General features: G+C 37.6%; 1 protein-coding gene and 1 non-coding gene across 3 annotated transcripts in view; one reads left to right on the top strand and one right to left on the bottom strand.

The window, feature by feature from the left end:
* Positions 1–16,118, top strand: part of ZFYVE9 (zinc finger FYVE-type containing 9) — a 132,016-nt gene that overhangs the window by 95,747 nt on the left and 20,151 nt on the right. The window lies entirely within an intron of this gene.
* Positions 9,145–9,290, bottom strand: LOC118985059 (U4 spliceosomal RNA). Its single transcript, XR_005066045.1, has one exon. It is a non-coding gene; the product is annotated as a U4 spliceosomal RNA (small nuclear RNA).

Raw genomic sequence — 16,118 nt, 5'->3', positions numbered from 1 at the left:
TGAAGGTAAAAAGTGTAGGATTACATATAAATTTTTAAAAATTAATTGACAGTGAAATCAGTTTTTAATATTGTATGACCTAGATCAATAATGGGAATTTCATAATAGGCAAGATACTAAATTTGTGATTTATTTAGTCATTAGTTGTGCTTTTGACTTTTGGATGCTGTGATAGTCAGTGATAGGTTTGCATTTTGATTAAGATATCAAATTAACTTCACAGCATTCATGGTGTGATCTTTTCATCTTTCCCTTTTATTTTAAGTACGTGTTATTTTTGACTATCCTTAATGTTTAAGCACAACTCCCTTAAGTCCCTTACTTAAATGACTTTTAAGTAAGGTTCCAAAAGCAAATGACTGCATCTTAAATTAAGCTGTATTTTGTAATTAAAATGAAATTATGCATACTCCACATGTATTAACAGAATTAGATAAACTATGTTCTTTACCTATTTGTCATGTGAATTCTTTCTTGAATTAAAAATTTTCTTAAAATTATTTTTAAACTGTCTAATGGTGGGGGTGGAGGGATCGAGCAAAAAAGGAAAAGCACAGAGAGAAAGAAACATGGACACAGGCAAGTGTGGTGATTATAGGGTGGGGGAGGGGAGTGTATGGAGGTAGAAGATGATATGGGGGATAACTGGTGATGAAAAAAATAATAAAAGCTTCCTGTGCTTTAAAGTATTGGAGTTTCAAAGAGAAATCTTGTTTTAAAACTTAGCTTGATATTATAATGGTTAAAATTTGTTTTGTGTTTTTTTTTAATTTGTTCTTTTATTAGCCAGGGTGGTAACTTCCTGATTACTACTTTTACTGTTTCTTGGTATGAAATAATTTTCTCCTTTCCCTCCTTCCTTTTTCACTGAGCATCTATTTATTTATTTGTACATTCAATAAATATTCTGTACTTGGTATGTATTTAGAGTCACACAAATGTTTTAGTGGACTTAAAGCTCAGGCTCCACATTGTTGTCGGGGGGTGGCCTCTGGGAAGGAAGCCTTTACCCAGGGCTTAAAATAGTAACCGGAGGATGTGTTTAACTTCTTCTGGGATGTAATTATCAGTTTTTAGCTGTTCTACTTTGGAATATCAGAGAACATTAATAGACCACACCAGGTATAAGCAAATCTTTAAAATGAACTATTTTTATATAATTTGTGCCCTAACTAGTATTAAAAGAGACTATACTTTGGAAACTTGTTATAATTCTCATATTTGAATTTTATTATCTATTTCACAAACATCAATTAAATATATTCTATGATATGAAATTTTAAAAATTAGTGAAGACATTATGCTTGCCTTGTTGGAGCGCACTTTCTGGGAATAAGATGATCAGATGTCATCTGCAGGCGGATAACATATTATTGGGTTGGCCAAGAAATCTGTTCAGTTTTTTCTGTAAAATGCACATTTTTCATTTTCACCAGTAACTTTATTGAATTGAATATTTTGACTCTCTCCCATGTGGTATAATGTTGATTGTTCTCAATGAATATCGTGACTTGATCACCATCAACTTCAACTGGTCTAGCGGTCTGTGGACCATTGTCCAGTGAGAAATCTGCAGCATCAAACTTCGCAAACCACTGTTGACGTGTTTAGTCAGTCACAGCACCTTCTCTATACACTGCACCAATCTTTTTGGGGGGGTTTCAGTTATGTTTTTACTTTTCTTTTAAATATTTTATTTATTTATTATTAGAGGGAAAGGAAAGGAGAGAGGGAGAGAGAAATGTCAATGTATGGTTGCCTCTCGTGAGTTCCCTGCTGGGAACTGGCCTGCAACCCAGGCATGTGCCCTGACTGGGAATCGAAACATGCTTCTGGTTTGCAGGCCCGTGCTCAATCCACTGAGCTACACCAACCAGGGCTTTACTTTTCTTGTAATAATAAAGCATACTATGCTGAAAATATTTCCATCTTCAATATTAAAATGGCTACACAAAAATTCACTGATTTTGATAATTTTTCTAAATGCATGCCAATAATGACGGCTGTCACAATACAATCTAACATAATTGTTTTTGAATAAAGACAGCTAAGCACTATTAGAGCCATCTTACGGAAAAAAACAAAATGAACTTTTTGGCTAACCCAGTACTGTCCTTGGTATTTGCAAGGTGGTGCTTTGTGTTGGAAATTGGGTCTGTTTCGTGTATCTGTAAAAACTGTGAGACTCCTCACGGTAATGTCAGTACTGACTGATGACATTCATTACAACAGGTGCCACTCATATTATCTGCCTTTATCTAAGTTCTGCCTCCTGGATTTATGGTTGTACAGGTTCAGAAATCTCTGTTCAAAAATAGTGACTAGACTTCCGGCCAAGAAGGACATGTGGGTAGACACACTGTGCCTCCTCCCACAGCCAAAGTAAGGATAACAATTTAGAAACAAAATAACAACCAGAACTGACAGAAAATTGAACTGTATGGCCGTCGGACAACCAAGGAGATAAAATAGACACATTTATCAAGACCAGTAAGCAGGGCAGAGTCGGGCAGCTGGACGGAGAGTGGTCATAGCACAAAAAGCGGTGGCACTGGGCATGAAAGGCACATCAGGCACGCAAGAAAACAGCTGGCAGACCCTCGGCACACAGGTGGCGGCTGGCAGACCCCAGGCGCTGAGTGGCAATGGGCAGACCCAGCCAGGTGGCGACTGTGAAGCAAGGCACTGCATGCAAGGCAATGGCTGACTGGGTTGTCCCATGTTCGCGTGCAGATAAACCAGGCAAAATTGGGGAGCCAGGCAGACCGTGCAACCCAGGGCCCTGGGTACATGTGTGGTTTACAAGGGTGGGGCAACCCGGTGTCTGGGTTGTAATGCTATATGTGAGGGAGGGATCCAAGAAAGAACAATGGTATTTGCCCCCCATAGGTGTTTTCAGTCAGTGTTTTGAGGCATTATTCCCAGCGGGAATAATGGGAAATAATGCCTCAAAATACTGATTGAAAACACCTATGGGGTTTGAGGTGCAGGGAGAGACTCCCATCCACACAGGAGAGTTCATTGGAGAGACCCACAGGGTCCTAGAACGTACACAAGCCCACCCGCACAGGAATCAGCACCAGAAAGGCTCAGTTTGCTTGGGGGAAGTGGTGAAGGGAACTGAGATCCAACAGAGAGCAGAGCAAATACCATTGTTCTTTCTTGGATCCCTTCCTCACATATAGCATTACAACCCAGACACTGGGTTGCCCCACCCTTGTAACACCTAAGGCTCTGCCCCTCATGCATAACAGATACAACAAAACAAAAAAAATGGCCCAAATGGAAGAACAGATCAAAGCTTCACAGCAAATACAACTAAGCAACAAAGCGATAGCCAACCTGTCAGATGCACAGTTCAAAGCACTGGTGATCAGGATGCTGAAAGAATTGGTTGAATTTGGTCACAAATTAGATGAAAAAATGAAGGCTACACTAAGTGAAATGAAGGAAAATATACAGGGATCCAATAATGATGGGAAGAAACCTGGGACTCAAATCAACGGAGTGGACCAGAAGGAGGAAAGAAACAACCAAACAGAAAAGAATGAAGAAACAAGAATTCAAAAAAATGAGGAGAGGCTTAGGAACCTCTAGGACATCTTTAAACATTCCAACATCCAAATTATAGGGGTGCCAGAAGGGGAAGAGGAAGATCAACAAGTGGAAAACTTATTTGAACAAATAATATAGGAGAACTTCCCCAGTCTAGTAAAGGAAATAGACTTCCAGGAAGTCCAAGAAGCTCAGAGAGTCCCAAAGAAGGTGGACCCAAGGAGGAACACATCAAGGCACATCATCATTACATTAGCCAAGTTTAAAATGAAGGAGAGAATCCTGGAAGCAGCAAGAAATAAGGGGACAGTCACCTACAAAGGAGTTCCCATCAGACTGTCAGCGGATTTCTCAAAAGAGACCTTACAGGCAAGAAGGGGCTGGCAAGAACTATTCCAACTCATGAAATCTAAAGACTTACAGCCAAGATTGCTTTATCCAGCAAAGCTTTCATTTAGAATGGAAGGACAGATAAAGTGCTTCTCAGATAAGGTCAAGTTCAAGGAGTTCATCATCACCAAGCCCTTATTATATGAAATGTTAAAGGGACTTCTCTAAGAAAAAGAAGATAAAAAACATGTATAGTAAAATGACAGCAAACTCACAATTACTAACAACCACAAAACAAAAACAAAAAAGCAAAAACAAACCAAGCAAACAGCTAGAAGAGGAACAAAACTACAGAAATGGAAATCACATGGAGGGTTAGCAACAGGGGAGTGGGAGGAGGAGAGAGTGGGAAAAGGTACAGAGAATAAGCAGCATAGATGGTAGGTAGAAAATAGGGGGAGGGCAAGAATAGTATGGGAAATGTAGAAGCTAAAGAACTTAAAAGACACATGGACGTAGACTAAAGTGGGCAAATGTGGGGGGAGGGGTGTGCAGGGTGGAGGGGAATGAAGGGGGAATAGGACAACTATAATAGCATAATCAATAAAATAAAAAATAGTAACTATATTTCTTATTATTATATTCCATTTTCAATCAACTTCACCAATTTATTATCACTTATTTTTCTTACCTGATTTAGCAGACTGACTTTCCTTCTAATTCAGTTTTTGTTTCAACTCAACATAGTTGTTTCTCACAGCCTTGGACAGTTGAACTGTGTTGTATCTAATAATTCTTCACTTTATATTTGAAAAAGTAATTTCTTATACAGTATTTCACTTAATCACCACAATATTCCACTTTCCCTCTCATTCATTTTTTCATGTATACCAATGGTCTTATTTCCTAAATCTCCTTTTCTGCTTTATAGCCTTTGCACAAGCTATTTCTTTTGATGCACCCTTGCCCTACTCTTCACCTGCCTCATGCTCACTCGTTTTTCTGGCTTCAGCTTAAATGGCATTTTCTCAGCTAGGGTTTTGTTTAAGTCCCTACTGGGGTAACTCTCCCTGTTGTAAGTGTCCTAGAATTCTATACGTCCTATGCACAGTACTCACTACATTTGTAATGATCTTGTTCAGTGTCTATTTTCTCTACTAGACTTTCAGTTCCTTGAGAGACTATGTCTATCTTATTTACCACTGTACCATTAGCAGACTACCTGATAAAGAGTAATTGCATAGGAAATATATATTGAATGAAGACATGAAACAGAACTAACATAGATTAAACAACATAAAAGCAAGTTCTGAGACTTACTGTAAGTTTACTATAAGTTTAGAGAGGGGAGAATTCTGTTTAATGGAGCTGTTAAGAATGTTTCCTCGTCTAATTGGTCCTGAATCCCTAACAGCCAGAGCACCATGTTCCATGTAGAAGATGTTTTTAAATGTTTATGTAAGTGTAAATGCCATCTCAANTGTCCTAGAATTCTATACGTCCTATGCACAGTACTCACTACATTTGTAATGATCTTGTTCAGTGTCTATTTTCTCTACTAGACTTTCAGTTCCTTGAGAGACTATGTCTATCTTATTTACCACTGTACCATTAGCAGACTACCTGATAAAGAGTAATTGCATAGGAAATATATATTGAATGAAGACATGAAACAGAACTAACATAGATTAAACAATATAAAAGCAAGTTCTGAGACTTACTGTAAGTTTACTATAAGTTTAGAGAGGGGAGAATTCTGTTTAATGGAGCTGTTAAGAATGTTTCCTCATGTCTAATTGGTCCTGAATCCCTAACAGCCAGAGCACCATGTTCCGTGTAGAAGATGTTTTTAAATGTTTATGTAAGTGTAAATGCCATCTCAATATAAATGCATGAAAGATTTGAAATGGACAATGAATGATGTTTAAGCGCTAGAAAGAGAAACAAGTGAAAAGGAGAATAGATGCCAGCTTAAACCGAGGGAGGCAAGCAGTAGAAATGATCATGTCTTGTGGGGACTTTGGGAGATAACCTGCCTAGTGAAGAAGAGGCTAAGCACACTGGGGATGAAGCTGTGCAGACTGCTGGATTTTCAAAGGCCTTCAAAGACGGACAAGGAATGTAGACTTTAATAGGATAATTTGTAAAGAGGTTTCGCAGATTCTATATTAGAAAAGTGACAATGAAAATAATTTTAGAAAACTGAGTTTTGGCAGCTATATGTAAAATATAGAAAGGGGCTCACTAGGAAAGACTAAGCTTAGAAACCTAGAAAAAAAACCAGTACTTTTGGCAGTATAGAAAATGAAAAAATCAAGTAGTCATTGTAAATAAATGATCTAATCTTATTCTTCAAGGCCATTGAAGGTCTCTGTTGGTTTAGGTAACCCTATTCACATCTTAGAATGAGACGATTTTTATCATTGTGTGAACTAACTTTTATTGATGGTATATTATATACCAGACACTGATCTAGGCATGTATGTATCTTTAAGAAACATAGGGAAAAAAAGCTTTGCCTGGTGTAGCTCAGTGGATTGAGCACAGGCCTGGGAGACCAAGGGTCGCTGGTTTGATTCCCGGTCGGGGCACGTGCCTGGGTTGCAGGCCAGGTCCCCAGTGCAGGGGCTTGTGAGAGGCAACCATACATTGAGGTTTCTCTCCCTCTCTTTGTCCCTTCCTCTGTGTCTAAAAATAAATAAGTTTTAAAAAAAGACCCAAGTCAAACAAAGAAATGATAATGAGATAAAATACACACTGAATTAAACATTGCTGCACAAATTAGTAAGCTTAAAAACAGTAATAGAAACTATCAAAATGAAACACAAAGAGAAACAAGTAAAAAATTAAATGAACAGCTTATAATTGTGGGAAGTGTTAGATGGCCTAATTCTGTCATTGAGGTACCCAAAGGAGAGGAGAAATGGACAGACAGAAAACTATTCAAAGAATCAATAATGGAAAGTTTTATAAATTTAATGAGGAATATAAACCCATAAATTCGGGAAGCTTAGTGAACTTCAGTAGAAGGAAATAGGATGAAAACTACATCAAGGAACACTGTAATCATCATCACAAAATGGTGTAACACCAGAGCTAAAAAGAAGAAACTTAAAAACGCCTAGAGAAAAAAATCCACGTTAAATACTGAGGAATTGATATAAGAATAGCAACACATTTCTCATCAAAACAATTCAGGATGCAAGACAGCGCAGCAGAATCTTTAAAGTGCCGAAAGCCCTGGCCAGTGTGGCTAGTTGGTTGGACATCATCCTGCAAACCAAAAAGATTGCAGATCCAGTTCCCATTTGATGCACACACTCAGGTTGCAGATGTGACTCCCAGTTGGGGTGCATACAAAGGCAACAGATCAGTGTTTCACTCTCACACTGATATTTCTGCCCCTTTCCTTCTCCTTCCCTTCTCCTCTCTCCAGGATCAGTGGACATGTCCTCAGATGAAGATTAAAAAAATAAACTATCAAATCTATATCTTGCACTGAGTAAAAGTATTTTTTAAAAATCAAGGCAAAATGCTTTTTAGAAATATAATAGCTAAAAGGTTGTATTATTAGCAGACCTATTCCGTGAGAAATGTTAAAGGAAGCTCTTTGTGGAGAATCCCAAATAGTGGAAATATGGATCTTCACAAAGGAATGAAGCACAACAAAAACAGTAAATATAAAACTTCTTTAAAAGGTAATTAAAACCAAAAACCAAAAAACCAGCAACAATGTATTGTGGAGTTTATAACTTATGTAGAAACAAAATTAATGGCCACAGTATCACAAAGGCCAGGGAAGGGGAAACAGAAGTATACAGATGTAAGGTTCTTATAGGACATGGGAGGTAGTGTAATATTTCTTAAAGGTAGAATGATAAAGATATATAACATAAATCCAAATGCAACCATTAAAAAAGGGAAAACAGAAAGGTATGGCTAATAAGCCAATAAAGAAGATAAACTGGAATAATATAAAAAAGACTGAAAAGAAAAGAGGAGATGGAACCAAAAAATAAATAGCAATATGCTAGATTTAAATCCAACATATTAATAATCGCATTACATATAAATAATTTTTATATATTTTATTGATAATGCTATTACAGTTGTCCCATTTCCCCCTTTTATTCCCCTCTTCCCTGCACACCCCCTTCCACCCACATTCCCCCCCTTTAGTTCATGTCTATGGGTTGTACATATAAGTACTTTGGCTTTTCCATTTCCTATACTATTCTTAACCTCCCCCTGTCTACATTATACCTACCATTTATGCTACTTATTCTCTGTACCTTTCCCCCCTCTCTCCCCATTCCACTACCCCACTGCTAACCCTCCATGTAATCTCCATTTCTGTGATTCTGCTCCTGTTCTAGTTGTTTGCTTAGTTTGTTTTTGTTTTTTAGGTTCAGTTGTTGATAGCTGTGAGTTTGTTGTCATTTTGCTGTTTCTAGTTTTGATCTTCTTTTTCTTAAGTAAGTCCCTTTAAAATTTCATATAACAAGGGCTTGGTGATGATGAACTCCTTTAACTTGACCTTATCTGAGAAGCACTTTATCTTCCCCTCCATTCTAAATGAGAGCTTTGCTGGATAGAGCAATCTTGGATGTAGGTCCTTGCCTTTCATGACTTGGAATACTTCTTTCCAGTACCTTCTTGCCTGCAAGGTCTCTTTTGAGAAATCAGCTGACATTCTGATGGGAACTCCTTTGTAGGTAACTCTGTCCTTTTCTCTTGCTGCTTTAAAGATTCTTTCCTGCCCTGGCTGGTGTAGCTCAGTGGACTAAGTGCTGGGCTACAAACCAAAGGTTGCTGGTTCAGTTCCTACTCAAGGCACATGCCTGAGTTGTGGGCCACGTCCCCAGGGGGGGCACTCAAGAGGCAACCACACATTGATGTTTCTCTCCCTCTCTTTCTTTCTCCCTTCTCTTCTCCTTAAAAACATATAAATAAAAATATATTTTTTAAAAAGATTCTCTTCTTATCTTTAATCTTGGATAATGTAATTATGATGCGCCTTGGTGTATCCTTCCTTGGATTCAACTTCTTTGGGACTCTCTGGGCTTCCTAGAAATCTGTTTCCTTTGCCTGATTGGGGAAGTTCTCCTTCATTATTCAAATAAGGTTTCAATTTCTTGCTCTTCCTCTTCTCCTTCAGGCACCCCTATGATTCAGATGCTGAAACATTTTAATATGTCCCAGAAGTTCCTAAGCTCCTTCTCATTGTTTTGAATTCTTGTTTCTTCATTCTCTTCTGGTCAAATGTTTCTTCCTTTTGCTCCAAACTATTGATTTGAGTCCTGGTTTCCTTTCCATCACTGTTGGTTCCCTGTAGATTTTTCAATTAGCAATAATCGCACCTCGGATAAACTTCATTGGCTACAATACTGCCACTGCGCAAAGCTAGATTTTTCTTTATGTCACTTTGCATAACTTTCTCTTCTATTTTGTGTCTGTACTCAATCATTTCTATGAGCATTTTTATTATCAGTGTTTTGAACTCTGAATCTGATAGGTTGCCTATCTCCTTGCTGTTTAGTTCTCTTTCTGCAGTTTTGATCTATTCTTTTATTTGGGCCATAGTTCTTTGCCTTAGAGCACCTGTACATTGTAAGGGACAGAGCCTTAGGTATTCTCCAGGATGAGGCAACCCACATTGATGCATTGTGGCACTGGATGTGGGGGAGGGATCAGAGAGGGAACAGTGCCTCTTGCTTAGCTCTCCACCTGCTTTCAGGCACTTCCCCCCTACCCACACCAAACGGGGCTCTTATGGTGCTTATTCCCGGGTGAGTGGGCTTATATCCATACTATGACCCTGTGGGTCTCTCCAATGGACTCTCCTTTGCAGTTGGGAATTTCTCCCACCACCAAACCCTCACAGGGTTTCACAGCAAGAGATTTTGAGGCTTTACTTTCTCACACCGGAACCCTGGGTTGTGTGATCTGTCTCGCTCCTCAGTTGTTCCTCCCTGCTTAACCACATGCAAATATTGGACTTAACTGATCTTCCAGCTGCCCAGTCCACCACCTTGTTTCATGTCCTCTCCACCCTGGCTGCCCGTCTCTACCCCTCCTACCTATCTGGATGAATGTTTTTTCTTCAACTCCTTGGTTGTCAAACTTCCATACAGTTCAGTTTTCTGGCAATTCTGGTAGTCTTTGTTTTAAAATTTGTTGTTCTCCTTCTTCTGGTTGTGCAAGGAAGCAAACTGTATATCTACCTATGCCTCCATCTATGGCCAGAAGTCTGACCATAATAGCTTTAAATTAGAAATCGCCAGAAAGATCTCTAGAAAATTTCAATATTTTGAAACAAAAGATATACTTCTCAATAACCAATAGGTCAAAGAAAAGACCTGAAGGAAAATTAGAATATTTTGAGCTGACTGAAAATAAATACATGGCATATCACAATTTGTGGGATACACCTAAAGCAGTGATTAGAGAGAAATTGATAGCATAAAACTTCTATATTAGGAGAAAAAAAAGTAATCTCAAGTTAATGACCTACTCTTCTGTATTTGGAAATTAGAAAATTAAGAGCAAATGAAACAAAGTAAACAGAAATAAGGAAATAATAAGACCAGAAATTGGTAAAATAGGAGACAGAAAGAAAATTTGGAAAATGAAACTAAAAACTAGTTTTTTAGTTCAATAAAATCGAGACTTCTAGTCAGACTGATTTGATAAATAGCAAAAACAGAAATTATCATTGTAAGATATGGGATAGAGTATGTCATCACAGGCCCTACTTCAGTAAAATGACAATAATGGTATATTATGGACATGTTTATGCCAGTATATATTCAACATGGACAAAAATGGACAGATTTCTAGAACATTAAGGTTACATACTTCTGTCAAGAAGAAGCAGATAACATGAATAGCCCTGTATCTATTGAAAGAATTTAATTATTGTTAGAAACCTTCCCACAAAGAAAAGACCAGGTTCAAATAGTTTCACTGTGGACTTTAATAAATCAAGGAATAAATAACATCAGATCTATGGAAACACTCTCAGGAAACAGATGAGGAGGAACTCTCATTCTAGTGACAAAAACAGAAAAAAAATTACAAGAAATAAAAACTACACACCAGTATTGCTCATGAAGTTAGTTGTGTAAATACATAACAAATGTTTAGTAAGTTCAGTTCACCAATACACGAAATAGTAATGTGCATCATGGTAAGTAGGGTTTATTCCATGGGGGTCCAATGGATATGACGAAGACATTTGACTTTGGGTGGTAAATACGTAATGCATTATTTAGTTGATATATTACATAATTGTACACTTGAAACATACGTAATTTTATTAACTTACATCACCTCAGTAACTTTTAAAAAAGAATTCCAAGTTTCTTTAACGTTAAAAAATCAGTCATAATTCACTGCATTGGCAGGATAAGATGGAAAAACCATATGATGCAGAAAAAGCATTTGATGAAATCTTACTTCCATTCAAGGTGTGTATGTATCTTGGCAGTCTAAGAATAGAAGAGAACTTCCATAACCTAATAAACTTCTACCAAGAAAACCTACAATTAATATTTCTATGGTGACAGATTAAATACTTCCTCTTTAGATTAGGAACAAAGAAGGAAGGTCTAGCTTTATTTCTGTTCAACATTTCAATGGGGCTTCTAGCCAATGTAATAAAGCAAGAAAATAAAATAAGGTGAATACAGATTTAAAAAATGAAGTAAGATCATCTTTTACAGGTAACATGATTATCTGTGTAAGAAATCCTAAGGAATTTATAAAATGACTACAAGATCTAATAGTTAAATTTAGCAAACTTGAGAAACCATTGTGTAAAAACCAATTGTATTTCTGTATACTAACAATAAATAATCAGAAATTGGAATTTAAAACAAACAGTAGCATCAGAAACAGGACATATTTAGGGATAAATTTGCCAGGGGATCTGCAATACCTTTGCACTGAAAACTACAGAACATTGCTAAGGGAAATTTAAAGAGGACCCAGATAAATGAAGAAATATACTGTTTGTGGATCAGAAGATTCAATACTGTTAATATGCTAATTTTTCCCAAATTGATCCAGAGCTTCAACGTGGTCTCAATACCAGCACACTTTTTTTAAAAAAAGAAATTGAGACACTGATTCTAAAATTTATATAGAAATACAAAGAACCTAGAGAGGCCAAGACAACTTTCAAAAAGAACATAATTCAGGGACTTACACTGCCTGATGTTAAGACTTATTTTAAGGGTAGATTGATCCAGACAGTATTATTTTGGTGCAAATATATGCATATAAATATAGATTAATAGAACAGAATAGTGATTTCAAGTGCTGTTTTTGTGGATATGTATGTATGTCAAAATTTAAATATGTACACTTTAGCAGCCATTTTAAATATAACTAAAAGTAAAGCCATTTTTTTCTAGTAATGTAATAAACATTCAAACTTTTATCAGGTCACTGGGGTAATAGAGCCAAAGAGTTAACTCCGTGTCAGAGTCTTAACAAAAAGGAACAAAAGTTTGTTAATAATCCTTTACTCAAAACCAGAGATAGGGTTAGAGAAGTTTATGTTAGCTATGATATAATGTGAGAATCTCTGAAATTATATCTGTATAACTCCCTATCTTATATAATTTAGGCTGAATCACTTCTTGAGATTCTTTTCACTCTAAGATTCTAAAATAGGCGTTTGGGTTTATTTTAATTCAAAACTACACATATTCTTCAGAGAAATGTGAAGTTACAAAAGCATAATTTCAAAGGTTTGTTGTAGCACTAGCAGATGGCCCTAAATTCTGAGGAATGTTTTATTTTCTGGCCTTCAAGGAATACATTTTTTTCTCTTAGGGAGGAGGACCAGATAGCCCTTTTTTCAAAAGAATGACAGGAGCTGGTGAACTGCACTGGAAAATAGTGCAGAGGAGGGAAGTGATGTTCCGTTGACTGTTGGTATAGCCATTTCTTGTGTTTACATGTAGAGAACAGTGTTTAACCACAAATATAAATTCAAAGAATCTGCAAGGGCTTAGTCCTTCTAAGTTTTATTTGTTTCTGTCCATTTCCTTGAAGATCCATCCAGTTTTCTGGATAATACTGGAATTATCCTTAAATACTGTCTCTCTACTGATGTCTTCAAAGTGTCTTTCTCCAGCCTGAATCTCTCCCCTGTTTTGTAGACTTGAGTGTCTTACTGCCCACTTGACATCTCCATTTGATAGGCATCTCAAACTTAGCAAGTTCAACTCTGACCTCTTGATCTTCCCTCAAAACCTGCTCTTGCCACCTTTCCTAAATTAATGGCAGTGCTATCCTTCCAGTCCCCAGGCCCAAAACTTTGGAGTCATCTGTCTTTTCTTTCACATCCTATGTTTAATCTGTCAGGAAATTCTGCTGGCTCTACCTTCCAAATATATCTAGAACCCAACTACCTCTTAGTCCCTGGACCTACGTTGGTCTAAATTGACATCATCCCTGCCTTGGATTTGCGCAGCAGCTTTCTAACAGTCTTCCTGTTGGTTCCCCCTCCCCCCTCACTCTGTTTTCACCACAGGAGCCTGAGTGATCCTCTTAAAACTAAGTCAGATCATACCACTTTCTGCTCAAAAACCCTCCGAAGATCTTTTATCCCCTTCAGAATAAAAAGCTAAAGTCCTCTACACCATTTGTACTCTTTAACCCATTACCTGTCTGACCTAATTTGTATTCCTCGTCTATTTCTGTCACTCAGCTCCAGCCTTACTCTTCCTTTAAACTACCCCCCACGGGCCATCGCACCTACTCTTCTCAATGCTGCAAGGCCTTTCCTCAGACAATCCCATTGCTTTCCTCTCACTTTTCAGTAAGTCCTCCCCTGACTGTCCTATTTCAAATGGCACCAGTATTCCCAGTCCCCCTTCCATGCTTTGTTTTTCTGTTTAGTACTTGTCAGTGTCTGACATTTCATGTATCACTTATTGTTTTTGTTTCCTCTCCTTACACACCCGAGAATCTAAGTTTCATGAAGAGAGGGTTTTACTAAATACACGAAGTACTAACAAAATGCCTGGTACACCTTACATTCTCAGTGAGTATTTGCTAAATGAATGAGCGAAGGTTCATAGTTAATATAGCTTCTGGACACAAGTGAACTCTAGCTAACTAGAAAGATAAGTATTTACATTTTTTCTAAATATCTCCTGGAAAAGGATATTCTCCACACCCCCATCCCGTTCCTTCATTATTCAGCTCAGTGTTCCCTTCTCAGTTCTGTTTGTTTCTTCATTCATGCTTTTCTCTTTTTCCAGTGTTCTTCCTCTGTACCTGATTTCAAAGCAAATCCAAATGATACCCTTTAGGATACTTCCCTGGAATTCTCCACCCCTCAGACAATGTCATCCTTTCTTTCCTCTTTTCCCATCTTTCTTTATTCATGAGACATGTATAGCTGATCAGTATGAATTCCCTTCTGCTCTGAATTTTAAGCATCTTGCGGGCGGAGAGTCTGTCTTTCATTCTTCATTGGATCCATGGTGCAGTGGTTTGCTTTCATAGATTTTTCATGCCTCTGTAGTGGATCTTCCTACCTAAAGTTCTTGTCACTTGATAAATTTTTATAGAACTGAATCATTAAAACCTATTTTATTAGATACTTAATCTATATGACACTGCAATTATAAGTGAGCCAATTTTTTTAAGTTTATGCTGACAACATTTACTATCAGTATAATTCCATGTATAAGGCAAACCCTCCAAATCCATCCCTATTTATATGGCATACTAATTAATATATTCAGCAAATATTTATTGAGTTCCTGCCCTGAGCAAGGCCCTGTGCTAATAAACCTTACACATCATATACAAATTTTATAACTGTTCCTCAAGGCCCTGCTTAAATTCATCTGTGTAAGCCCTTTCTACTTCAAATCAAAAAGCTGAATCAACTGTTATTTTTAAAAGATTTTGTTTATTTATTTTTAGACAGAGGGGAAAGGAGAGAGAAAGAGATGGAGAAAACATCAATGTGTGGTTACCTCTCATGCACCCTTCACTGGGGACCTGACCCATAACCCAGACACGTGCCCTGACTGGGAATTGAACTGGCAACCCCTTGGTTCCCAGGCTGCCACTCAGTCCACTGAGCCATACTAGCCAGGGCTCAACTGTCATACATGAGATCTCAGGGAGGAAATTGAAAAGCATGGCATGTTCAGAAGTGAATTAGGTGTAGTAACTCCTCACACATTCCTTCAGCACAGTCATTCCTAGGACTATATTCTATCACTGGTTCTTGTGATCTTCATAGATGGTTAGACTCCAGCAGTGGGAAATACAAAAGGTAAGGCTTATGCACTACTTCACTTGGTATCTTAAAATGGTTCTTCTGAGATAAGACCCATATAGCATTAGCTCAGTGCTTTTCTCACAGTTGGTGCTCCATATATGTTAGTTATTTTGCACAGACTGTTATCACAGCATTTGTTTTCCTGCCTTTTATTAGTATGTTGTCACTAATTTTTTATTTCTTGGGAAGATCCTGAATCCCATTATCTAATAGAGGTACTGGATTGAATTATTTGCTGCGATTTTAAGGTTGACTTATGATTTCATAAACAAGGTGGAGGAAGCAAGCATACAAATCTTATTTAACAAACAGTACTTATTATGTTCTTGGTGCTGTTCTAAGCAATTTACAAATATTTATTTAATACTCATAATTATATGAAATAATTACTTTTATTATTTCATGTTATATGGGAGGAAACTGGGACACAGAGAAATCAAATAACTTATTCAAGGGCACAGGCTAATTAGTTGCAAAACCAGGACCGAAGTGTAAGCAGTCTTGCTTGAGTCCTTGCTGTTAATCCAAGTCTGGGTGTGGATAATGTCATGTGAGGAATACAAAGAGTGTGCTGGGGCATTTGAAAGAAAGGAGTGGTCACTTTGGTGTCTGAATGGAAGTTAAAGAAGGCTACCTGCAGGAACTGCTATTTTAGTAAGCTTTGCTCTGGGGGGGCAGCTTTTCAGGTGCTTGGATATGGGGGAAGGAAAGGAAGGTGGGCTAGGTAATAGCATAAGCTAAAGCTTGCAGATGGGAAATAGTGCTGCATCAGGAAGCATTCCTGCATATAAGGATGTACAGTCAGGAGAAAAGCAAGACAAAAAGCTGGTTTATGGCCAGAACAGAGCATGGGAAGCTTGTGATTGTGAGTAGAAGACAAGATGGAGAAGATGTGACTTGATCAGAGCTGTGCTTTGGT

Source organism: Sturnira hondurensis, unplaced genomic scaffold (assembly GCF_014824575.4).
Source record: "Sturnira hondurensis isolate 20B ecotype Veracruz unplaced genomic scaffold, ASM1482457v3 Scaffold0004068, whole genome shotgun sequence".
Lineage (NCBI taxonomy): Eukaryota > Metazoa > Chordata > Mammalia > Chiroptera > Phyllostomidae > Sturnira > Sturnira hondurensis.
The sequence above is the reverse complement of the archived record's forward strand: the minus strand, read 5'-3'. Positions and strand labels throughout refer to the sequence as shown.